Source organism: Thalassophryne amazonica, unplaced genomic scaffold, assembly GCF_902500255.1.
Source record: "Thalassophryne amazonica unplaced genomic scaffold, fThaAma1.1, whole genome shotgun sequence".
NCBI classification, from domain to species: Eukaryota; Metazoa; Chordata; class Actinopteri; order Batrachoidiformes; family Batrachoididae; genus Thalassophryne; species Thalassophryne amazonica.
In genome coordinates, this window is record NW_022986233.1 from 311,473 (window position 1) to 337,177 (window position 25,705).

General features: G+C 43.0%; 1 long non-coding RNA gene across 1 annotated transcript; it reads right to left on the reverse strand.

Annotated features, from left to right (window-relative positions):
• Positions 1 to 432: 432 nt before the first annotated feature.
• LOC117505634 lies at positions 433 to 3,688 on the reverse strand. Its single transcript, XR_004559188.1, has 2 exons — positions 3,655 to 3,688; positions 433 to 737 (listed from the first exon to the last, which is right to left on the reverse strand). It is a non-coding gene; the product is annotated as an uncharacterized LOC117505634 (long non-coding RNA).
• Between the last annotated feature and the right edge of the window lie 22,017 nt (positions 3,689 to 25,705).

A 25,705-nucleotide genomic window follows, 5' to 3' on the forward strand; every position in this document is an offset into this window, starting at 1 on the left:
TCACTTGATGGTTGATGGTTGGAGCTGTCATGTCCATGATGGTGGAAGCGGTATCACTGATGAACCTCAGCATATATAAACATCTCCAATGGATTATTCCAGTCCTGGTACACCTGCTCCCGCAGCAAGGCTCTCCTTCCTTCCTCCTCCTTCAAGTGGTGGTACAGGATAGCTGCCATTTTTGAAGTAAGACACTGAAGTTTTTTTTTTTTTTTACTAAAATAAGATTAGCTTTTAGCCTGCTACAGAGGAGGCTATAGTTGGGCAACATGTACCTTAAACCGACTCAGCACTTTGTGCAATGACTAACGTTAAATGAATAGTTGACAGAGTGAGCCACGAGAACTGGCGTTGCAACTTTTTGGAAACGAGTCATAGAGTGGATGAGTTTAAATGAGTTAAACACAGAATTTGCATTTTGATGTGGGCCGATGATGTCATAGCCCTGCCTCTCGAAGTTCGGCCGCTCATAATTAATGACATGGTTGTTAACAGGATGATTTAATATTTTTTTTGTTCTTGGTGAATCATGAATGGTATTTATTTTCATCACTAGCAGAATGCTGAAGAGATGAAAGATGGATGTGGTGAATGCTAATTGTGAATAAAGGGACCCTTGTGACAAAATAATTGTAGAAAGAACTTCTTTCAGCTGCTGCCGTTAGGGGGTCGCCACAGCAGATCAATCGTTTCCATCTCTCCCTGTCCTCTGTATCTTCCTTTGTCACACCAACCACCTGCACCTACATATCCTCCCTCATGTAGCAGGATGAAAGGGTCGTCAGGTGTTCAGGCCAGATGAGGCTGTGTTCCAGTTGTTGTCTGTGGCATTAAAAGCCAAAGTGCTGACTAACGTTCATCAAGGGGACAAGAAGACCTTGGAGCTTTTGCATCAGCGGCGTTACTGCCCAGGGATTTTTGTTGGCATGGCAAAGTGGCACCAGGTGTGTCAGAGGTGCCAGTGTGAGAGTTCCAGCTGATTGTTGGGCCACGTTCAGAAGCCTGTTGGTGGCTTTGTCATGGATGGGTCCGGGAGCACCAGACCCACTTGCAGATGGCTTTTGATGAAGCTCGAGATCAGGTAAAGACTGCTGTAGAGCGTCGCAAGAAAGATCATGATCACTGTATCCGTGACATTCCTTTGATGAAGGGCCAGTTGGCTTGGTTGTGAGACTTTAGAGTACTGGACCACCATAAGATCCAGGACCAGTGGTCCTCAGTGATGTATCACGTGTTGAGGGCACCACGGGATGAGGGAATGGTTCATACCATCGTCCCTAGGGATGATTCAACCACAGCCAAACAGGTTCATCTGTCTTTGTTCAAAGTGGTAGGGTTTGATTCCCTTGATGGGGCTGTGGTGCCTTCTCCACCCCCCCATAAAGCAGTCACAGCCAGAGGACAAGTGGTTGTGCGATGGCGGGTGGTTGGTGTTGGGGTCTGAGGACCCAGTGTCAACTTCTGTTCTGGCAGAAGTAATGACCCAACCCACTCCTCAGCTGAACATTGCAGAGGTTGAGAGTAAACCTGAGCCCACCCCCAGACCAAGTTGTTGTACCATCATTGCCGGTGGATCCTGCTCCAGTGGGGGAAGGTATTCCACCCCCCATGCTGTTGGAAGGAATTAAGCATGATCCCTTGATATATATATATATATATTTTTTTAATTATATTTTAGGAATTGAATGATTTTTAAATAGGTTGTTAATAAATTCTTTGTATCTTAGAACCACTTCTATCTCTCATTTGTGAACGAACCTGTGTGTCTTGAGTTGACGTGAATTTGATTGGAGAATTGCCTGGGTGAAACTCCCAGGGTGTTGTCAGAAGTATGAGTTGTTACTACCCTCATGAGTTTTGGCTGTTTCAATCATTTAATATTACCTGCTCTTGCACATTTTTGGTGTCAGAAGTGGGATGCAAATTGAGATGAGAAATGTGTGTGTGTTTTTTAAAGTAGAATTGTTGTTAGTGTTTAATTTTATTTTTTTCTTTATCAGGACAAAGCAACAGTTGGCTTCTGCGGGAGTGATTTCCCCTCTGTTTTTGGCCTCACCTTTAGGGTGGAAAAGTTTCCGGTGTGTGGAAAAGCGGACTGGGAAAATCGTGCAAATAATCAACAGTGTTGGTAATGATAGGTCGAACTTCTGACAACACCCTGGGAGTTTAGCCCAGGAACTCTAGACTTAAATCCAAGCGCACAGGTCCATTGCTGAAAGAGGCAGTAGAAGTGGTTATCAGTACAAGTGTAATTTATTAGTGCTAGTTTATATTCTTCATGAAAAAAAAATGTCAACTATAAAATGAGACATCAACAAATCATATGAAACACAATCTCATGAACTGGACAACAGAGGGCACCCTTGCGTCATCCAGTCTCAGCTATATCATCAAGTTGACAAAACATCCACAGCGACCATAAACCTCAGAGCAAAGCAGTCGGCAAAGCAGCAGTAACGTCCGACAGAGCATCAATACGCTGCCTCACTCCTCTCCACCACGGACCTGAGGCCTAACCTGTTGTCAGCATGTGCCATCTTGGTGAAGGATTCTCCTGGTATGTATCTGCAGATTCCCACGGTCATCCACAGGTGTTATGGGAAACTGTTTGGGCAGCATGGGGTTGCCCTGTATGACTTGCTGGTGGTGTCTGAGGCCCCAGAGCATGTCACACAGATGTTTTAAAGGTGTCACCAAGCTAGAGCTATTGCTGGCTGAGGAGCAGGCAAAGTTAAGGTTCATGGGAGAGAAGCTTGTCGGATTCCAGGTGAGGTGATGAAGTTTGTTACAGCCACATGTTCAGAACGGTATTCTGGTGGTGCGGCCCTGTTTGAGCTTGTAGTCTGGCCTGCCTGCTTCTCCTGTTGTGGTCCACGTGGAGCGGGGTACAGCCTACATTCTGGTGATGAATGTGGGGTCCTCAGATGTGTGGCTTCCTGAGTGAGTGAGTGACGAGAGAGATAGTGGACATAAAGGACAGCAACAAGTACTGAGGAATCCCACAAGCCAATCAGAACCATGATGAAGATGTAAAATTAGTCACAGCCAAATACTTCCAGAAGGCAGACAGGTGCTGAGAAGTCAGCTCAATGGTAGGAATAAGATCTAAACCATTAATACATATGTTCTACCAATCATCAGATACCCAGCTGGAAAAACAATCTGACACAGGAGGAGATAGATACCACTGATGTCAAGACATGAAAACTCCTCATAATGCACAGAGGTTTTTCCTGAAATTCTAGCACTCTGAGGCTCTATGAGCAGCTGAAGGAGGGAGGACAAGGATTAGTGAGTGTCACAGACACGATCCAAGATGAGACGAGCATCCATGAATACACCAGAAAGGCGTCACCCCAAGATCAGCTGCTACAAGAGTGTCTGACAGTTACAAGCTGAATGAAGTTCTCGAGTCTGTTTGTATTCATAGCTGTTGTCAGTCTCAGTTCCAGAACTGTCTGAACTCCTGTCACTGGTATCTGGTGTAAATGACTGTTTGGACCCGAGTTGCTGGCTGGTTGTGGTCCTCCATTGTCCTCTCCATCACTTCTGCTTCTTCTTTGCCTTTCAGCTGTTCCCGTTAGGGGTCGCCACAGCAGATCAATCGTTTCCATCTCACCCTGTCCTCTGTATCTTCTCTGTCACACCAACCACCTGCATGTCCTCCCTCAGCACATCCATGAACCTCCTCTTTGGCCTACCTCTTCTTTTCCTGCATGGTGGCTCCATCCTCAGCATCCTTCTCCCTATATACCCTGGGTCCCTCCTCTGCACATGTCCAAACCATCTCAATCTCACCTCTCTGACTTTGTCTCCAAAACCGTCCCACCTGAACGTCCCTCTGATATGTTCATTCCTAATCTTGTCCATTCTCGTCACTCCCAAAGAGAATCTCAACATCCTTCAGACTCTGCCACCTCCAGCTCTGCCATCCTGTCTTTTTGTTAGTGCCATCGTCCTCAAACCGTACAACACAGCTGGTCTCACTACTGTCTTGTAAACTGTCTCCTTCATTCTTGCTGAGTCTTCGGTCACAAATCACTCCTGCCACCTTTCTCCACCCACTCCACCCTGCCTGCACTCTCTTCTTTACCTCTCTACACATTCTCCATTACTTTGAACAGCTGACCCCAAATATTTAAACTCTCTACTTTTACCACTTCTACTCCTTGTAACTGCACTATTCCACTGGGCTCCTCCCAGTCACACACGTACTCAGTCTTGCTTCTACTGACTTTCATTCCCCTTCTCTCCAAGCATATCTCCACCTCTCCAGGCTAGACCCAACTTGCCTCTCTACTCTCACTACATATCACAATGTCATCTGCAAACATCAATAGTCCATGGGGACTCCTGTCTGATCTCATCCGTCAACCTGTCCATCACCACTGCAAACAAGAAAGGACTCAGAGCTGATCCTTGTTGTAATCCCCACCTCCACCTTGAATGAGTGTCATTCCGACTCCGCATCTCACCACTGTCACCACTATTCTTGTACCTGTCTCTGCACTACCTAACATACTTCTCTGCCACTCCAGACTTCCTCATACAATACCACAGCTCTTCTCTTGGCACCCCTATCATAAGCTTTTTCTAAATCCACAAACCTACAATGTAACTCTTTCTGTCCTTCTCTGTACTTCAACAGTATTCTTAGAGCAAACATTGCATCTGTAGTGCTCTTTCTCGGCACGAACCATATTGCTGCTCACAGATCTTCACCTGTTTTTCTAAGCCTAGCTTCTACTACTCTTTCCCATAACTTCATGCTGTGGCTGATCAACTTTATGCCTCTGTAATTACTGCAGCTCTGCACATCACCCTTGTCTTTGAAAATTGGAACCAGCCCACTCGTCTCCACTCCTCGGGCATTCTTTCACTTCCCAAGATTTTATTAACAATCTGGTTAGAAACTCTACTGTCATTTCTCCTAGACATTTCCATGCCTCCACTGAGAATGTCATCTGGACCAACTGCCTTTCCACTCTTCATCCTCTTCATAGCAGCCCTCACTTCCTCCTTACTAATCTCTTGTACTTCCTGATTTACTCTCACCACATCATCCAGCCTTTTCTCTCGCTCATTTCTTTATTCATCAGCTCTTCAAAATATTCCCTCCACCTTCTCAGCACACACTCCTCACTTGTCAGCATATTACCATGTGCATCAATATTCCTTTTGGCTTGCTCAGGGGTTCCCAGAGCACCCGGGAATGATTCAGTTTCAAAAAAGTGTTTTTTTTTTTTTTGTTTGTTTGTTTCTTTACTACAGCACATTTGTGGTGCTTTGCTTGATCCACCATGAACATGCCTGGCCGTACCCATACAGCCCATCAAGCCCCTAACTCCAGTAGTCTGTCCACAGCTGTACATCATAGTCATTAGCGATGTAGGCCTTATCCCTGCCTCCGCATGTGGACGCAATCAGAGAAGAAGACTCACCAGTGGGGCTGCAGTCTGCTATAGCAGGCAGCTAGGTTCAGGAGCATGCTCTCCATGGATAACGCTGCTCCAGTACTTCTGCGGTGCACCAACAGCTGAGTAGGCCAGAGCTCTGCTCCATGAGGCAGTAGCAGTGTCCGCCTCTCCACTTGTGCCAGGTCTCACCTGCTCCACAGAGCTAGCCCTGCTGTAGTATTTAGATCAGATTCGAATCTGGTAAATGCATCAAATGGGTGCTGTGTCGCTGCTGTACAGTCAATAAAATACAAAATTAGGGCCTAAAGCAACTGACACATTGTTCTGCTGAGCACCACAAGCAACACTGTCACCGTTTTCAAAACGCGTGTGCACTGAGAAACTCAAAACTGGCTTATTCACATTTAATCGGTAAAATGTTCTCACTCGTAAAACAAACCAGAGCTGCAACTAACGATATTTTAGTAATCGATTAATTGGTTGATTATTTTTTCGATTATTTTATTAAAAGGCCTTTATCACACAACATCAACGTTTGACCTTGTAACAAAATTATGATGTCATATTCTCGTCAAAAACAATATCAGGGTAGTGTTTTGTTTATTTTACACATACATACGTCACCAACACACCACAAAGAGATTTCCATCAGGTTTCACCCGATGAGCATTTTTAGATGCCTACAGAATTATTTCAAACCACTGACACAATATTACCGCAAGAGTCCACAGAAGTTTTTTAAAGACCTGACTAAAAGTGTAATAGTGATCTTTAATAAGATATTTTCATGAATAAAGACAAATGTGTAGTTTACTGCTTTTAATTTTTTTCTTGTGTAAAAACACAGCTTAGATGTGGTTTGACAAACAAATTGTCATTAAACTTAAAACAGGGATGAAGTGGAGGTGTAAGTCACTTGGTGTTCACAGGAAACAGTTATTTCTAGATTTATTTATGTTCATTGAAAGTTGGTTTTATCTTTTCTGTTGTTTTATCAGGTACTTTTTGTCTCTTTCTCTAAAATTGTATTGTACCATTATTAGTTATTACTATATTGTTGTTGTTGGCTATATTAATATGTAAATAAAATAAATAAAAAAATATTACAATTTGTAATACGTTTGACTCTTTAGACAACAAATGCTGAGCCATTAATATATCCAGAAAACAAATGCACACAAACGTGCTGAGATGCGAACAGCTAAATGCTAACTTTAACATTAAAAATGCCATAGACATGCTAAAGCGTTAGCATCGGCCATGTTTTTAATTTATAAATTGTAAAGCATTTTTAAAAATTGCGTCACACGGGTGCAACAAATAAACTTTACGTAAATTGTATTTAACTTACTTATTTGGAATGAATGGCACCTCACACGGGCACAAATTTAATGTAGTGAATAAGTAGTTAAGCCTCGCAATGTGTTATTCGCCTCACAGAGAGCACCAAAAATAGTGAAATTATTGTTAAACTCTCAATTGAATTAGATTGGCCTAGACATCATTTAATGGGTCACCAAAATAATTAACAATTTTAGGGTTTAATAATATTTAATTAGAATAATCTAATCACCTCAGGGCACCACCTATTTAAAGCATAGGTACTTTAATTTAAAGATTCATTATTTATAGTCTTAAATTACTCAATCAGTCTCAATTTAATTAATCAGGCTCTGGTCTGAAAGTCTGAATTCTATGATACGATTGACCAAGGGTCATGGAGCTAAATCCAGGACAAACGTTTTGTAATATGGAAAAAAAAAAAGATTGAAAAAATACATTTTGAAACTGAAATTCATTGTTCTTGAATTTTCTAATCATTTAAAAATTATTAATAAAATAAGTGTACTTATATATTTTCAGTTTAATATACTTTTGATTTAGCTCTGTAATTATATTGATCAAATAATTTATTTTCATTTTAATCTGAAATATATTTTAACATGTAATGTGTCATTTTTATCAGTTTGCAGGATTAAATTTTTCAGAATGAAATCTTTCTTTTTGGTTTCATATCTTTTTTCCACTTTCAGATCTTATTTTTTCAGTTTCAACTTTTGGCCCCGTTCTGACATGAGAGGGCATGGTTTTTAATTGAGAGGGGTGTGGAATTTTGAGTGACAGCAGAGCAAACAGTCCTCACATGATTTTGCGTTCAGGAAATGTGGGTAATTTGATAGATAATGCAACACTTTCTCTCCACTGTATTGTCTTGATACCTGCAAATAAAGTGATGCTAAGGACAAAGATGTCTATGACAAGTAATTTGAGACCATTCTTGGTCATTTTTGATGTATAAAACTGGAAAATATGCTAGATTGTAAAGTTTAACACTTATACCTAAAAAAGCCGATGTCTCCTAAATGCACTCAAGAACGTGAACGTAGCGTAACAATCGCCACATGAATTAATGGAGGGTGTTTCATGTTGTTTCGGTCACTTCATTTTGTGCCCAGCGGCCATTCTAGATTACGACACGGTGGACGCTGTGATACGCTGCGTGCATCTGGCGAACAATTGCAGAAGTTTCAACAATAGTCAACTTCTGTGCTGTCGTCGGTTGTGCAAGCAGAGTTGGTGATTAAAAATGAGGCAGGTCGCTCATTTTACAGGCTGCCAGCAGTTATTGTGCATCAAGCAGTGGAGTGTTACAAGCTTTCTAAGTGACACAGAGAGACCTGGCTCAGCAGAAGAGGCAGAGCAGATTTGAAGAAGCTTTAATATGGCCAGAGCCAAGCAGACAGTCAGTAAATCCAAAGCCAAAGCCACCCGGAAGAGCGCACCGGCTACAGCGGTGTTTAGAAGCCTCACTGTTACAGGCCTCGGCACCGTGGCATGAGAGAGATCCGCCGCTACCAGAAATCCGAGCTGCTGATCCCAAGCTGCTGACCAGGTCAGCCTCACTGGCCTCCTGCAGAGCTCACAGCAGAGCTCTGAAATCGGAGGTCGGTCTTGAAGTCCTGAGCAATTTCTCTCACCAGACACTGGAAGGGCAGCTTGCAGATCAGCAACTCCGTTGATTTATTACAGAGATTAGAGCAGCCATAGGTATTAAAGGCACTGCGCTGTGGTGGTTGGAATCATATTTGTCTAATAGATTAGAATTTATTCATGTAATGGGGAATCTTCTTCACAGACTAAAGTTAATTATGGAGTTCCACAAGGTTCTGTGCTAGGACCAATTTTATTCACTTATACATGCTTCCCTTGGGCAGTATTATTAGACGGTATTGCTTAAATTTTCATGTACGCAGATGATACCCAGCTTTATCTATCCATGAAGCCAGAGGATACCACCAATTAGCTAAACTGCAGGATTGTCTTACAGACATAAAGACATGGAGACCTCTAATTTCCTGCTTTTAAACTCAGATAAACTGAAGTTATTGTACTTGGCCCCACAAATCTTAGAAGCATGTTGTCTAACCAGATCCTTACTCTGGATGGCATTTCCCTGATCTCTAGTAATACTGTGAGAAATCTTGGAGTTATTTTTTGATCAGGATATGTCATTCAAAGCGCATATTAAACACATAATGTAGGACTGCCTTTTGCATTTACGCAATATCTCTAAAATCAGAAACGGTCTTGTCTCAGAGTGATGCTGAAAAAACTAATTCATGCATTTATTTCCTCTAGGCTGGACTATTGTAATTCATTCTTATCAGGTTGTCCTAAAAGTTCCCTAAAAAGCCTTCAGTTGGTTCAGAATGCTGCAGCTAGAGTACTGACGGGGACTAGCAGGAGAGAGCATATCTCACCCGTGTTGGCCTCCCTTCATTGGCTTCCTGTTAATGCTAGAATAGAATTTAAATTCTTCTTCTTACTTATAAGGTTTTGAATAATCAGGGTCCCATCTTATCTTAGGGACCTCGTAGTACCATATTACCCATAGAGCGCTTCGCTCTCAGACTGCGGGCTACTTGTGGTTCCTAGGGTTTGTAAGAGTAGAATGGGAGGCAGAGCCTTCAGCTTTCAGGCTCCTCTCCTGTGGAACCAGCTCCCAATTCAGATCAGGGAGACAGATACCCTCTCTACTTTTAAGATTAGGCTTAAACTTTCCTTTTCGCTAAGGCTTATACACTCAACAAACATATAAATGCAACACTTTTGGTTTTGCTCCCATTTTGTATGAGATTGACTCAAAGATCTAAAACTTTTTCCACATATACAATATCACCATTTCCTCTCAAATATTGTTCACAAACCAGTCTAAATCTGTGATAGTGAGCACTTCTCCTTTGCTGAGATAATCCATCCCACCTCACAGGTGTGCCATACCAAGATGCTGATTAGACACCATGATTACTGCACAGGTGTGCCTTAGACTGCCCACAATAAAAGGCCACTCTGAAAGGTGCAGTTTTATCACACAGCACAATGCCACAGATGTCGCAAGATTTGAGGGAGCGTGCAATTGGCATGCTGACAGCAGGAATGTCAACCAGAGCTGTTGCTCGTGTATTGAATGTTAATTTCTCTACCATAAGCCGTCTCCAAAGTCGTTTCAGAGAATTTGGCAGTACATCCAACCAGCCTCACAACTGCAGACCACGTGTAACCACACCAGCCCAGGACCTCCACATCCAGCATGTTCACCTCCAAGATCGTCTGAGACCAGCCACTCGGACAGCTGCTGAAACAATCGGTTTGCATAACCAAAGAATTTCTGCACAAACTGTCAGAAACCGTCTCAGGGAAGCTCATCTGCATGCTCACCGTCCTCATCGGGGTCTCGACCTGACTCCAGTTCGTCGTCGTAACCAACTTGAGTGGGCAAATGCTCACATTCGCTGGCGTTTGGCACGTTGGAGAGGTGTTCTCTTCACGGATGATGCGAAGGAGATGTGTTGCACTGCATGAGGCAAATGGTGGTCACACCAGATACTGACTGGTATCCCCCCCCCAATAAAACAAAACTGCACCTTTCAGAGTGGCCTTTTATTGTGGGCAGTCTAAGGCACACCTGTGCACTAATCATGGTGTCTAATCAGCATCTTGCTATGGCACACCTGTGAGGTGGGATGGATTATCTCAGCAAAGGAGAAGTGCTCACTATCACAGATTTAGACTGGTTTGTGAACAATATTTGAGGGAAATGGTGATATTGTGGATGTGGAAAAAGTTTTAGATCTTTGAGTTCATCTCATACAAAATTGGAGCAAAACCAAAAGTGTTGCGTTTATATTTTTGTTGAGTATAGTTAGGGCTGGATCGGGTGACCCTGGACCATCCCTTGGTTATGTTGCTTTAGACGTAGACTGTGGGGGGGTTCCCATGATGCACTGTTTCTTTCTCTTTTTGCTCCGTATGCATCACTCTGCATTTGATCATTAGTGATCGATCTCTTTTTCCTGGTTCTTTCCCTCAGCCCCAACCAGTCTCAGCAGAAGACTGCCCCTCCCTGAGCCTGGTTCTGCTGGAGGTTTCTTCCTGTTGGGGGGAGTTTTTCCTTCCCACTGTGGCCAGGTGCTTCTCATAGGGGGTCGTTTTGACCGTTGGGGTTTTTCATAATTATGTATGGCCTTGCCTTGCAATGTGGAGCGCCTTGGGGCAACTGTTTGTTGTGATTTGGCGCTATATAAGAAAAAAGTTGATTGATTGATTGATTGACTAGAAGGAGAGAGCATATCTCACCCATATTGGCCTCTCTTCATTGGCTTCCTGTTAATTCTAGAATAGAATTTAAAATTCTTCTTCGTACTTATAAGGTTTTGAATAATCAGGTCCCATCTTATCTTAGGGACCTCGTAGTACCATATCACCCCAATAGAGCGCTTCGCTCTCAGACTGCAGGCTTACTTATAGTTCCTAGGGTTTGTAAGAGTAGAATGGGAGCAGAGTCTTCAGCTTTCAGGCTCCTCTCCTGTGGAACCAGCTCCCAATTCAGATCAGGGACAGACACCCTCTCTACTTTTAAGATTAGGCTTAAAACTTTCCTTTTTGCTAAAGCTTATAGTTAGGGCTGGAGCGGGTGACCCTGAACCATCCCTTAGTTATGCTGCTATAGACGTAGACTGCTGGGGGGTTCCCATGATGCACTGAGTGTTTCTTTCTCTTTTTGCTCTGTATGCACCACTTTGCATTTAATCATTAGTGATCGATCTCTGCTCCCCTCCACAGCATGTCTTTTTCCTGGTTCTCTCCCTCAGCCCCAACCAGTCCAGCAGAAGACTGCCCCTCCCTGAGCCTGGTTCTGCTGGAGGTTTCTTCCTGTTAAAAGGGAGTTTTTCCTTCCCACTGTAGCCAAGTGCTTGCTCACAGGGGGTCGTTTTGACTGTTGGGGTTTTACATAATTATTGTATGGCCTTGCCTTACAATATAAAGCGCCTTGAGGCAACTGTTTGTTGTGATTTGGTGCTATATAAAAAAAAATTGATTGATTGATTGACTGATTTCTGGTCGTGGCGGATCTCTCTCAGCGCCACAGTGCCGGGCCAGTAACGGTGAGGCTTCTTCACACCGACGGTAGCCAGAGCACTCTTCTGGGTGGCTTTGGTAGTGAGCTGTTTCCTTGGAATGTTTCCTCTGGTGGATTTATGGGCGGTCTGCTTGGTCCACATTAAGCTTACGCTGTGAAACTACCGGCCACTTTGTTACATCGTCATTAAATTCACTATCTGGTTTAACATACATAAGGTGGCCGAAATTTTTTTGGGGGGGGGGAATTTCAAGTCGCACACCCCTTAATTTTAGGAGAAATGGTGAAGAAAACGTTAAAATTTCATGAAAATCCATCGTGTCTAAGTGGTCTCCCAAGGCCCCTCTGTTTTTTGCAAAATTAGAAATTTCAGCGAGCCTCATCCAGAATAACGTCAGTGTCATCACACTACATAAAGATTTCTATCCTTTCCAATTTGACTGAATTTAACCTTTGGTCAATATAATCAAGAACAAAATGCAGCAGAACCAAAATATGATGAACATTCATTGATTTAATTGTATCACTTTCTACAAATAGATAGATTTTCATTAATACTATTACACAAGTAATACAGCAATTATATTTTCCACTTAAACTTTTATTCAAACAAAGAATATTTCCACTTAAACCTTAATTTAAAGACAACACAGTGGAGAGAAAGCTTTGAGTCATTATCTATCAAAGTACCCACATTTCCTGAAAGCAACATCATGTGAGGACTGTTTGCTGTCACTCACAATTCCACGCCCCTCTCAATCGAAGCCACACCCTCGGCCAAAAGTTTGAAACTGAAAAAATAAGATCTGAAAGTGAAAAAAGAAATATGAAACCAAAAAGATCTGATTCTGAAAAATTTAATCCTGCAACTGATAAAAATGACATCACATGTTAAATTACAGTGAGGAAAATAAGTATTTAAACACCCTGTGATTTTGCAAGTTCTCCCACTTAGAAATCATGGAGGGGTCTGAAATTTTCATCTTAGGTGCATGTCCACTGTGAGAGACATAATCTTAAAAAAAAAAAAAAAAAAAAAATCCAGAAATCACAATGTATGATTTATTTAATAATTTATTTGTATGTTACTGCTGCAAATAAGTATTTGAACCCCTACCAACCAGCAAGAATTCTGGCTCACACAGACCTGTTAATTTTTCTTTATGCTGCGTTTACACATAACGACAAGTTACAAATGCCAGGAAGTACACATTCTTGGCCGCTGATCACGAATGTGATTATTCGGGGCAGAGGCGTCAGGTGTCCTAAGGAACTGCTGCAACCACGTTAAAATTAATGGCACGTGTTGCTGGAGAATTATCAGGAACCATTATGCACGGTCAAGAATAATGTTCCGCGTTGTTGCGCGTAATAGCGCATCGATAAGTTCTGTCACGTTGTGAACGAGGTGAATTGTCTCCACACACACGCCATATTCATCCAACTGAATTCAGATCGCTCCAGTTTTTCAGAAGAACTTTGTGACTGCATGTGTAGTTGGGCTCTGTGCCATGGAGCGGCACACAGAGGAGGAGGAGGACAGAGCCAGATGTGTGGCTTCATGCGGCTCTCATCTCGCGCGTTTTCCTAAACATCAGGCACATGCAGCAGGTGGAACACCTGCAGGAGCGTGCTGAAGAGCACTGAAATGAGACTTTTAACTGACTTGGTGTCAGCAATCAAACTGAATGCGGTGCAGCAGAGTTTGTGCGCGCGCTTCTTCCTCCGCCGGACTGGAGGCGGTGCAGAGATGTCTGGCTGCACGTGAGTCTCCTCTCACTCCTCTGGTTCAGACTCGTTCTCTGCTCATCGGTTGCAACAGCAGGTGGAACACCTGCAGGTGTGTCCTGAGGAGCTTCAGCAGGAACTGTGGAACAACACTTGGCTGACTTTGCGTCACTGTTCCTCTTCTGCATACTGCATCAAATTGAACGCTGTGGAGCCGAGTTTAATTGTGCGCATGTGACAGAAAACTGATTCGTCGTGGCGCGCAGTGAAATGTGACACCGCGTTACAAGTTGTATCAAAACTTGACAGTTTCCGTGTCACTTCATAATAACGCGGGACAGTTTGGGCTCCAAGAACCATCAGTGGAACCACTACGAACTTTGTCATGTTCTATTAAGGATCACTACTCATCAAGATGGATCAATACACTCAGTTTCAACCTCCACGACGTGAGACTAAATGAGGGTGGTGCGTGACATTCCTGGAAGATTTTTTGACAGGCAAATCATGCTCCACGAATATCAAGAATATCACGCACCAACACGCCCTATTAAGAAATCTATTCAGATGCGTTAAGTCATGTTAAGAATGTCAGGAATGTGTCACGAATGATAGAAAAATGACATTTGTAACGCGTCTTGGTTATGTGTAAACGCACCTTTAACAAGCCCTCTTATTCTGCACTCTTTACCTGTATTAATTGCACCTGTTTGAACTTATTACCTGTATAAAGACACCTGTTCACACACTCAATCAATCACACTCCAACCTGTCCACCAAGACCAAGACCAAAGAGCTGTTAAGGAATCAGGGCAAAACTGTAGACCTGCAAAAGGCTGAGATGGACTACAGGACAACAGGCAAGCAGCTTGTCTCGAAGAACAACTGTTATGATTATTTATTAGAAAGTGGAAGAAACACAAGATGACAGTCAATTCCCTCGGTCTGGGATTCCATGCAAGATCTCACTTTGGGGGTAAGGATGATTTTGAGAAAGCTCAGAACTACACAGGAGGACTGGTCAATGACCTGAAGAGAGCTGGGACCACAGTCACAAAGATTACATTAGTAACACATGATGCTGTCATGGTTTAAAATCCAGTAGGGCAGCAAGGTCCCCCGCTCAAGCCAGCACATGTACAGGCCGTTTGAAGTTCAACAGTGACCAGCTGGATGATCCAGAGGAGGCATGGGGAGAAGGTCATGTGGTCAGATGGACCAGAATAGAGCTTTTGAAATCAACTCACTTACCATGTTTTAGAGGATGAAAACAAACCAAGAAAACCATCGCAACGTGAAGCATGGGGGGAAAACATCATACTCTGGGGGTGCTCTGCAAAGGGACAGGAGACTACACGTATTGAAGGGAGGATGGATGGGGTCATGTATTGCGAGATTTTGACAAACACACCTCCTTCCCTCAGTAAGAGCATTGAAGATGGGTCATGGCTGGGTCTTTCAGCATGAAAATGACCCCAAACACACAGCCAGGGCAACTAAGGAGGCTCCGTAAGAAGCATTTCAAGGTCCTGGAGTGGCCTGGCCAGTCTCCAGACCTGAACTCAATAGAAAATCTTGGAGGGAGCTGAAACTCCAAACCTGAAAGATTTGGAGAAGATCTGTATGGAGGAGTGGACCAAAATCCCTGTTGCAGTGTGTGCAAACCTGGTGAAAAACTACAGGAAACATTTGACCTCTGTAATTGCAACAAAGGTACTGTACCAATATAACATGATTTTCAGGTGTTCAAATACTTATTTGCAGCAATAACACAAATAAATTCTAAAAAAAAAAAAAAAAAAATCATACATTGTGATTTCCAGATTTGAAAGATGAAAAGATTTTAAGATGAAAATTTCAGACCCTCCATGATTTCTAAGTGGGAGAACTTGCAAAATCGCAGGGTGTCAAATACTTATTTTCCTCACTGTATTTCAGAGTAAAAAATGAAAAAAAATTTGATCAAAATAATTATAGAGCTGAATCAAAAGTATATTAAACTGAAAATATATCTTACACTTATTTTTATTTAATAATACTTTTTAAATGATTAGAAAATTCAAGAACAAACAGAATTTTCAGTTTCAAAATGTTATTTTTCAATCTTTTTTTTTTAGATACAAAACTTTTGGCCGATTTAGCTCCATAAAGGTTTCCTTTTGAACACAAAATGAACCACAGCAGAAATATTTACATTTTATTTACAATTACAAGAAATTAACAGTTTACTGGCATTTTTGTGGACAGTGATTAAATAAGTTCATTCATGGAAACATTTGTTTACTCATGAGACGTTGAAAGAAAGTAGAGAGATAAAGATTAAAGACTAAGTAAATAAATCTGATTTTAGTTTAGTGATGAAATTGAAGCCAATTATTAAGAAAAATTAACTAAAACATATGAATATGTTTAAAAAGAAGCCACTTTGCATCCATTGACAACAAAACCCTTTTGCTGGAACCTTTAAGTGGGTCACTTAGCTGATCCGTTGAAGAGATGGTTCGGATGGACCATCCATCCATCGCTGATGTGTTAGGCTCTTTGCAGCGTGAGCTCACTTGGGTCAGGGGTTAACTCAGCAGTCTCCCCAGTTGATGCCAAGGCGTTGGTGGTTTACCAACAGGATGGCTGCTTGCAGTCAGGTCGTCATCTTGCTAGACCCAGAGGTGGAAGACCTTTGTTGAAAATGGGTCCTGGTAGCTTTTAAAAAGTTTGTTGGAGCCAGATTAAGTCTTTGTGAATTTAGAAAAAAGATAAAACTTTAACAGCAGCATTGTAAATTACAGAAAAGGAAAGTCGCTTTTCTGTAATTCGCTGTTATGTTGAAGAGTCAGCTCGGAAGTTTCTTAAAAATCTGACAGACTTGACACACCTTAAAGCGTCAAGCTATTAATTTGTTAAAGTTATCAAAAATGAATAACATAATGAATGAAGCCACGTGGTAGCTTAGCTGAGCATGGGGCCTGTTGACCAAAATAAAGTTAAGTGTTAAAAGAAAGGCAGAGAGAAGAGTGCTGCAGAGGCTTGCAGCAACTCGTGCCAACTGTTTTTAAGTGGCTGTGGTCAGGCCACTTATCAAAAAACCCAACCTAGACCCCGTTGTGCTGTCAAATTTCAGACTGGTGTCCCATCTACCTTCTTTCCAAAGTTCTGAAAAGCTTGTTTTCACTCAGTTAAACTCATCTCTGGTTCAGAATCAGTTCAGAAAGCCGTCTGAAAGCCATCTGAAAGCCGTGTGTGAGACCAACACGAGTTGCTTTGTCTGCACCATTCGCGGCTCTGTGGCGCATTCCTTGCTTCTCTTTCCATGACAAAAAATCCTGTAACAGTGGAATGTGCCAAAAAGTGCTGATGTCCATCTTTCTTCCTAGTTCTGTGGTAGTCAGATGACGTCCCGGATCAACAAAGCCTTCACTTTGGAAATGATCTGGTTGTTTCAGCGGGGTTTCAGCCGTCGATCGGTGCTCGGAGTGCGCACGCTCTCAGACGCTGTGGGCGGTCTTTAAACTGACTGTAACACTCCTTAATCTGTGTGATCCCCATAAAAACCGTCCCTGAAAGCCATCTGAATTTTGCGAATGGTTTCCACTTAACTGTCTCTCACAGTTTCTGGAAAAATTTGATGCAGCAAAGCTCCAAATCATTCAGACATTTTACTCGCAATAAAAATCAGACGAGGGGGGTGTTCCACTGCTCACACAAAGCCTGCTCACAGGCGAATGACGCAACCGACAGGCGTGAAAAAAACTCACGCATGCGCAAGAAGGTTCAAGCTTATCCATATAGTTTTGAAAAAAATAAAAAGGTCCGTTACTTTTTGGACAGATCTCGTATACTGGACTTAGTCAAGCCTCTCTTTACCGTCTACAAATGGTGCAGAATGCGGCTGCTGACCTCTTCACCAGCACTCGCAAATACGACCATATCACACCAGTTCTTTACTCCCTCCATTGGCTCCGGTTCAGTTTCCGAATACAATTTAAACTCTTGTTGTTCATCTTTAGTTCAATCCATGGCCTCGCACCACCTTACCTCAGTGACATTTTGACCCCTCACCAGCCCAGCAGAGCCTTGCGCTCTTCAGACCAACACCTGCTGGTGGCCAAGGTCGAGGTATAGACAGTGGGGTGATCGTGCCTTTGCCGTGGCAGGTCCTAGACTCTGAAACTCTCTTCCTCTGGAGTTACGCTCCATCTCATCCCTGTCCCTGTTCAAAGCCAGGCTGAAAACGTATTTGTTTCAATTGGCCTTTGACACAGAGCTGTGACTCCCTGGAAACCAACAACTGTAATATATTTTAGATGTATATGTTTTATCTTATGGTTGTTTTAACTGTGTGCAGCACTTTGATCAACTTTGGTTGTTGTGAAGTGCTTTAGAAATAAAACTTGATTGATTGATTGATTGATTGAGAGAGAGAGAGAGAGATGGGGAGAGAGGAGAGAGAGAGAGAGATGAGAGAGGAGGAGAGAGAGAGGAGAGAGAGAGGAGAGAGAGAGAGGAGAGAGAGGAGAGAGAGAGGGAGAGAAGAGAGAGAGAACGAGCGAGCAAGTTGCAAGAGAGAGGGCGAGAGACTGTTCTAAACTTTTAAAGGGGACTTACGTCATTAAACTCCGCCCATTTAGGGTGTGTAATTTCACAGTAAACGTGTTAGAGAAACAGAAAGAAATTATTCAACTATTTAAACACATTAACTATTTGGGCATAGTATTTGTTCTAAGACACTCGAATGGATACACATTATGAATAGTCAGACATCCTTTTAGTTAAAACAGATATTTCACCATCAACATATTGATAATGCAGAAAGATCACACTTAAACACATCAGTTACAAGGAACACAATAAAATGGAATGATTACATCCAAAGCATTGTTTTGATTAATCAATACAAACAACATTAGAGTTTTTATAAGTATGTAAATAAAAGAATACTGATGCTTTTTTCTATTTTAAGCAAAGGTCTTTTCCTCCACTTAGACCTAAAGATAATAGCTGGTTGTCAAGGCTCGAAGTTTATGACCATGTCTTATCATCTTGCACTGTCTGGAGAGGTTCTGGCATTGACGTGAAGCCATAAAAGATGGTCCCTGGCCTGGGGAAGTTCAGATTAGGATGTGAAGCAATTATAATGTCATGTAATTCACAGTGACCAAAATGTAACCAATTTAGCGCAGAATGGGAGGTTGCTTTGACAGTGAGAGTTTAATATTTCGGCCCCAAAACATGCATGACACCACATGCGTGCACGGATGTGTGGTTAATTTTTCCAAATTACATTGTGGTGACAGAGAACTTTAACCCATGCCCTATGTACCAGCCTGGACTCTGCATTCTCAGGGTGCAGGACTACTGTGTGTCCCTAGGGTGAATAAAATGTACGGGCCACAGAGCTTTCTTATTGTGCACTTGTTTGTGGAATGATCTCCCTGCATCAATCAAACAGATTCTGTAGAGACTTTTAAGTCCAGACTGAAGACGCACTTATTTTCCCTTTCGTATGGCTAGCATACTGGCAGAGTATGTTACTATACTTCCTACCCTTTTAAATTCATTTTATTAGTTAACAGAGCAGCGATCACCTTAATATTTCTTCTGTTTTCCTTGTTACTAAATGCTGACAAAATATACTGTATTCGTTGTCTTTCTGCTGCCTGATTCTGTTTGAGGTGAGGCTCCATCCAGAGATGAGAGGGGTATCTTCTTCTGCAGGCCTCCCATCCTGTGCACCAGCATGGACTCCAAAAATTTCCTGTATATTGGTATTGTAAAATGTGTTGGTCGCATGGCCCAAGCAGAGGGTCAAACCTTTGAGTCTGGTCTGCCCACATGCCTAAATTATTAATGCGTTTTCTTTTTCTTGATGGTGAAACTAGAGCTGCCGAGCTTCTTAACAGCCCTGTGTCAGTATGTCAGTACTGTGTGTCAGTACTCCCTGTGTTCAGTATTTATCAATAACCAAATGTAATGTTGTGAATGTCACACTGTCAGCTGGCATACCTCATTTTTTTTTTAATACAGTGCTCCCTCATTTATCGCGGGAGTTACGTTCTAAAAATAACCCACAGTAGGCGAAATCCGCAAAGTAGTCAGCATTATTTTTTTACAATTAGTATAGATGTTTTAAGGCTGTAAAACCCCTCACTACACACTATATACACTTTTCTCAAACAGGCATTAACATTTTCTCAGTTTTCTCTCCTGAGTAAACACTAAGTTCAAACCTTAGTAGAAAAATAAGACCAACCTGTTTTCAGGCCAAAACATTTGTTTGAGAAATAAAAATAGAACGTTTTCCTATAATTATGATGGCTTTTAAAACTAACGAATTTAATTTTAACGATCAACGTACGAGGCTGGACACATAAATTATTAATAGTGACTCACCAGTATTTCACAGCTCCTCTGATCGCGCCTCTTCGACCTGGCGCCGCTCCGCTGTCCCGTCTTTTTCCAGAGTGACACCTCGGTGCAGGTGTCTTTTTCAGAGTGAAAAACACAGTTATGGGTAGTTGTTGGCGCTCTTTTTTCTTCTGGGCGAGAAGATTCTTATAAACAATCAAACTAGAACACACTAGAACAAACTAGAACACAATGCGTGTGTTGTCCTTTCGCGGTGCTGCGGCCTGCTTGATGAGCACGCAGAACACAATGTGCTGTTAAAAAAAAAAAAAAAAAAGCATGCAAAATTGGACTAAAAAAATCCACGAAACTGCGAGGCCGCGAAAGGTGAACCACGTTATAGTGAGGGACCACTGTACTTCAGTGTGGTGTGCTGCTCTGAGCTCACAGCAGCCTCACACACACACCCGCTCCCACTAACTTTTTTACCGGTTCACGTTTATTTCATTTGACATTGTACAACAATAAACTAACCCTGCGTGTCATCCGTAGCTCCACTCTGTGTACTTTCTTTTCTGTGTTCATGTTGATCAATCTGACGGACAGGGGATTCCCAGCTCCCAGGGCCAATTTACATGCATTTGCACAACTTTAGGGGCGTCAAAAGGGAACATGCTTGCATTCATGCGTACGTACACTTTGATACATCAATATTTTTGTGATTATGCCAGTTTCTGGGTTTTGGAGTACACCATGTTTCTTGAGAAAATCCACACAAGTCTTTGTACATGAGGCCTCAAATGTTGACGCAATGCATCCTGGGTCGATTTTTTCCTGTATGTGGTCGGGAGAATTCCTTTTCCATATTCAGAGTAATTAAATAATTTCATAGCAGTGGAACACCTGCTCCCACTAACAGATGTTTCACAGAGTTTTGATCAATTCATACCTGAGTTTTGAAGAACCTGTGATGACTGTGGTATTTCATCATCATTTTCAGTCTTCACAGGGACATGAGCAAAACGGAACTTGGTCCAGTGAAGCTGCTGTCCCTCGTTACTTGTCCAGACTTCCTCTTGTTCATGTTTGACATCCTTCTGGTTGACACTTAGATTCAACTCCTGCTGTTCAGGGAGCATTTCTTCTTTAATTACCAACTGCTGCAACATGTCTGCAAGGAAGCAAATACGAGGTCTATTAGAAAAGTATCCGACCTTATTATTTTTTTCAAAAACCATATGGATTTGAATCACGTGTGATTGTGTCAGACAAGCTTGAACCCTCATGCGCATGCGTGAGTTTTTCCACGCCCGTCGGTTGTGTCATTCGCCTGTGAGCAGGCTTTGAGTGAGGAGTGGTCCAGCCCCCTCGGCGGATTTTCATTGGCAGGAAATGGCGGAATGATTTGGGCTTTTTTCCCCATCAGAATTTGTTCAGAAACTGTTAGAGACTGGCAGCTGGAAACCATTCGAAAAATTTATCTGGCTTTCGGTGAAAATTTTACGGGCTTCACAGAGAATAAGGACTGTTACTACTGCTTTAAGAGCGCTCGGCGCGCTCCGTGCCGCCATCAAGAGCCACAAACCACCGGATCATTTCTAAATGGATGGCTCTGTGGAGCCGGTGCCGTCATGTGCACTTTCTCTGGTTATCACAAGAGCTGGACATCAACCATTTTCCAGCAGATTTCACTTTTAACAAGAGATTTTGTCATGGAAAGCCGAGCAGAGGCTTCGTGCATCACGATGCATTCGCTACTGGAGCGAGACAAAACCACCTCCGTTTTGGTCTCACAGGACGGCTTTTCAGACAGCTGTCGGGGGTTTTTCCATCGAGTGATTATTCGAGAAATTGTGGATGTGCCTGGACATGCCAGAACATGTCCCGTGAGGCTTCATCACTGCATTGCTGTGCGCCATGCGGCACTGCCGCGACGTGCGAAGCCTCCGCTCCTCTTTCCATCCATGACACAAACTCCTGTAACAGTGGAATGTGCCATTCATTTCAAACTGGACGCTGTGTTTTATCCGGGACGTCGTCTGACTAGCACAGGAATTGTGAAAAGACGTGGACATCAGCACTTTTTCGGCACATTGAGACAGACGTGCAGAGGAATTCCGCACGTCGCAGCGGTGCCGTATGGCGCAAAGCAACGCCGTGATGAAGCCTCACGGGACATGTTCTGGCATGTCCAGGCACATCCACAATTTCTCAGATAATCACTCGATGGAAAAACCACTGACAGCTGTCTGAACGCCATCTCAAAGCCGTCCTGTGAGACCAAAACGGAGGTGGTTTTGTCTCGCTCCAGTAGCGAATCCATCGTGATGCGCGAAGCCTCCGCTCGGCTTTCCATGACAAAATCTCTTGTTAAAAGTGAAATCTGCCGGAAAATGGCTGATGTCCAGCTCTTGTGATAACCAGAGAAAGTGCACACGACACTCCCGCCTCCACAGAGCCATCCACTTAGAAATGATCCGGTGGTTTGTGGCTGTTGATGGCGGCACGGAGCGCCGAGCGTCCTTACAGCTGTAGTAACAGTCCTTATTATTTGTGAATCCTGTAAAATTTTCACCGAAAGCCAGATAAATTTTTCGAATGGTTTCCAGCTGCCAGTCTCTAACAGTTTCTGAAAAAATTCTGATGGAAAAAAAGCCCAATTCATTCCGCCATTTCCTGACAATGAAAATCCGCCGAAGGGGCTGGACCACTCCTCACTCAAAGCCTGCTCACAGGCGAATGACGCAACCGACAGGCGTGGAAAAACTCACGCATGCGCACGAGGGTTCAAGCTTGTCTGACGCAATCACACGTGATTCAAATCCATATGGTTTTTGAAAAAAAAAATAATAAGGTCGGATACTTTCTAACAGACCTCGTAATATGAAGAACAACATTTGTCAGAGTGAAGACAAACCAGCAGCACTGTCACCATGAAATTACTGCACTGATGGAACTGACACTGTGGAATAACACATCAAGCCTCCTTGGTTTAGATTTTTTTTTTTACATTCTTGATCTGGACCCAGATGATGCTTTCACACAACTCAGAGGTTCAGTCCAGTTGAAGAAATGCTTGATACTTATTAAAGTTTGATCATCGTCACGTTGTTTGTGGAAAAGACTGCTAAAAATATAGCTAACTTTAGAAACCACTTAAGATTTTACCTGAGATGAAAACAAAACGTTATTCCCAAATGCATGAAGCAAAAGGCACTAGAAGCAGGTCACACAGCACAGAAAAGATCCAGCACAGTTAGTTACCTTAGGAGGATTTGGGGTCTTAGAATTAGAAGGCATCATTTTAAAATATTAGACCTCCAAAATGATCTTGATAGTCTTCACAAAAGGTTAGAAACTTTAGTGTGGGAAGAGGCCCATAATAAGATCACAAAGTTCATAGTTAAAATTCAAATGTCTGAGCAATTAAAAAGTAAGGAGAGCAAATCAGGAAGTTTCATAACCTTTTAGTGCAGAAAAGGCGTACTTTCAGTGGGGGTATTTATAACGATACACCCAGACAAATTAGTGACAACAGGGAAAAAATCTCTCCGACAAGGTTCTTACGCAGACAGAAAAGGATGTGTTCACTAAAGGACGAAATTTCTCAGTGACCCCTAAACATATACCGACAGTAGATTACATCACTGCAGCAGAGTCAGTCATTAAACATAACAGTTTGTCAGTCAGAAGCTGGGGACTCCGACTCACAGCAGTGCTGAACAGTGCTAAGCCTCCTCTGTCCAACATCACAGGAGAACAGAAAGCTTTGTCAGCACTGCAGAAGGACCAAAGCATCCTTATCCTGCCAGCGGATAAAGGCAGATGCACAGTGGCCCTGAACACATCAGACTACGAGGCCAAGATCAACAACTTGCTCAGTGACTCCAATACATACGAGCATCTGAAGAGAGACCCCGAGCGGCTATAAGAAGAAAATCATTAACTACCTCCAAAACCTGGAGAAAGAGGGACTCATCGACAGGCAGACATACTACAGACTGTACCCTGGGTTCACCACTCCGTGCATCTATGGACTGCCCAAAATACGCAAAGAGGACGTGCCACTCAGGCCTATTGTATGTAGCACAGATTCCATCATGTACAATTTGGCCAAGCACCTCAAGTGGATTTTGGCTCCCCTAGTGGGTAACTCAGACCACCATGTGGAGAACACACAAGATTTTGTGAACAAGATCAAGGACCTTCAGCTGGAGGAAGATGAAACCATGGTGTCATTTGATGTGACATTGTTGTTCACCTGCATCCCCACTGCTGAGGCCGTCTCAGCTGTGAGGCAGAGACTGCTGGAGGATGTGTCTCTACTTGAAAGGACCAAACTCACACCAGACCACATCTGCCAACTCTTGGAGATCTGTCTTAACACCACGTATTTCCTGTTACTACAGGGAGATCCATGGTTGTGCGATGGTATACCCCATTGTGGCCAATCTGTACATGGAGCGAGTGGAGAAGACAGCCTTGGCGTCGTTCACAGGCATCTCTCCCAGTCACTGGTTCAGATATGTCAATGACACATGGATTAAAATCAAGCATCAGGAAGTAGAAGACTTTACAGAGCACATCAACTCGGTGGACTCTAATATCAAGTTCACACGTGAGGATGTCAGAAACAACCATTTAGCCTTCTTGGACTGTGATGTTATGATTGGAGAGAACAGGCAGCTCCAGACAGGGGTTTACAGAAAACCCACGCACACTGACCAATATCTGCTCTTTGGCTCAAACCACCCCCTTGAACACAAGCTCAGGATGATCAGGACTCCAACACAGAGCCCTACAGGTGCCCACGACTACAGAGGGAAGGGCTAAAGAACAACAACTTGTGCGGAAAGCCCTCACAATATGTGGGTACCCACGATGGTTCCTGGATAAAGTGCAGAAGTCCCAAAGAACAAAGAGACCAGAAAGACAGGAGACGGAGACAGAAGAAGAGAGTGTCTCTCCCTTATTTAGCAGGGAGGATCCCTAGTTACAAACAGAGCAATGTAGTGTATTCTATCAGATGTCAGGAAAACTGTAACGAACACTACATAGGTGAGACTAAGCAGCCGTTACACAAAAGGCTATACCAGCACTGCAGAGAGGGCACCAGTGGACCTCAGTCTGCAGTTCATCTCCACCTTAAAGACACTAACCACAAGTTTGAGGACAAGGAAGTTAAAATCTTAGCCAGAGAGAAGAAATGGTTTGTAAGAGGAGTGAAGGAGGCATTGTATGTGAAACTGTTAAGACCCAGCCGTAACCGGGGTGGGGGTCTGAGACACGCTTTGTCCCCTGTTTACAATGGGGTACTCAGGTCAAAGCAGTTTCAGTCTTTTGTTCACGGTAATGAGTCATTCACGTCATCAGGAGACTTGTCAGGAGAGCCGTCAGGAGAGGCATCAGCTCCATCGTTAGGAGGGACAGCTAACCTGTCATTAAGAGGGTGCTAACTAGAGCAGTTTAGTCAATAGCAGTCTGCCAATTGGTAGGAGGGGCTGGTTAGGTTTAAAACTCCAGCTTTTGTGGCTTCTGTTTGTTCTTCTCTACAAGAGTCAAGACAGAAGTCAGACTACCAAACCAAGAATGTTAGCTGAGGAAGCTTCTGCGATTTGAAGCGAAACATCCTCGCATCAAGCAACCCAGTCCAGTCGAAGATTCAAGCTTCTCTACTATGGAAACCACCTGGACAATAGGGGTGTCGGGGAGAAAAAAAAAAAAAAAAAAAAAAATCGATTCACGGCCGAATCGCGATTCTTATTTATTACGATTCTGAATCGATCCACAATGTCCA